Source organism: Symphalangus syndactylus, chromosome 6 (genome assembly GCF_028878055.3).
Source record: "Symphalangus syndactylus isolate Jambi chromosome 6, NHGRI_mSymSyn1-v2.1_pri, whole genome shotgun sequence".
NCBI classification, from domain to species: domain Eukaryota; kingdom Metazoa; phylum Chordata; class Mammalia; order Primates; family Hylobatidae; genus Symphalangus; species Symphalangus syndactylus.
The window spans coordinates 42,401,688-42,403,282 of record NC_072428.2 but is presented as its reverse complement, the minus strand read 5'-3'; positions in this window follow the sequence as shown (position 1 = coordinate 42,403,282).

Here is a 1,595-nt window from a genome sequence, read left to right as displayed (position 1 = left end):
TATTCTCTTTGAAGCAATTGTGAATGGGAGTTCACTCATGATTTGGCTCTCTGTTTGTCTGTGATTGGTGTACAAGAATGCTTGTGATTTTTGTACATTGATTTTGTATCCTGAGACTTTGCTGAAGTTGCTAATCAGCTTAAGGAGATTTTGGGCTGAGACAATGGGGTTTTCTAGATATACAATCATGTCATCTGCAAACAGGGACAATTTGACTTCCTCTTTTCCTAATTGAACACCCTTTATTTCCTTCTCCTGCCTGATTGCTCTGGCCAGAGCTTCCAGCACTATGTTTAATAGGAGCGGTGAGAGAGGGCATCCCTGTCTTGTGCCAGTTTTCAGAGGGAATGCTTCCAGTTTTTGCCCATTCAGTATGATATTGGCTGTGGGTTTGTTGTAGATAGCTCTTATTATTTTGAGGTACGTCCCATCAATACCTAATTTATTGAGAGTTTTTAGCATGAAGGGTTGTTGAATTTTGTCAAAGGCCTTTTCTGCATCTATTGAGATAATCATGTGGTTTTTGTCTTTGGTTCTGTTTATATGCTGGATTACATTTATTGATTTGCATATGTTGAACCAGCCTTGCATCCCAGGGATGAAGCCCACTTGATCATGGTGGGTAAGCTTTTTGATGTGCTGCTGGATTTGGTTTGCCAGTATTTTATTGAGGATTTTTGCATCAATGTTCATCAAGGATATTGGTCTGAAATTCTCTTTTTTGGTTATGTCTCTGCCAGGTTTTGGTATCAGGACGATGCTGGCTTCGTAAAATGTGTTAGGGAGGATTCCCTCTTTTTCTATCGATTGGAATAGTTTCAGAAGGAATGGTACCAGTTCCTCCTTGTACCTCTGGTAGAATTCAGCTGTGAATCCATCGGGTCCTGGACTCTTTTTGGTTGGTAAGCTATTGATTATTGCCACAATTTCAGAACCTGTTATTGGTCTATTCAGAGATTCAACTTCTTCCTGGTTTAGTCTTGGGAGGGTGTATTTGTCGAGAAATTTATCCATTTCTTCTAGATTTTCTAGTTTATTTGCATAGAGGTGTTTGTAGTATTCTCTGATGGTAGATTGTATTTCTGTGGGATCGGTGGTGATATCCCCTTTTTCGTTTTTTATTGCATCTCTTTCATTCTTCTCTCTTTTCTTCTTTATTAGTCTTGCTAGCAGTCCATCAATTGTGTTGATCTTTTCAAAAAACCAGCTCCTGGATTCATTAATTTTTTGAAGGGTTTTTTGTGTCTCTAGTTCCTTCAGTTCTGCTCTGATTTTAGTTATTTCTAGCCTTCTGCTAGCTTTTGAATGTGTTTGCTCTTGCTTTTCTAGTTCTTTTAATTGTGATGTTAGGGTGTCAATTTTGGATCTTTCCTGCTTTCTCTTGTGGGCATTTAGTGCTATAAATTTCCCTCTACTCACTGCTTTGAACGTGTCCCAGAGATTCTGGTATGTTGTGTCTTTGTTCTCGTTGGTTTCAAAGAACATCTTTATTTCTGCCTTCATTTCATTATGTACCCAGTAGTCATTCAGGAGCAGGTTGTTCAGTTTCCATGTAGTTGAGCGGTTTTGAGTGAGTTTCTTAATCCTGAGTTCTA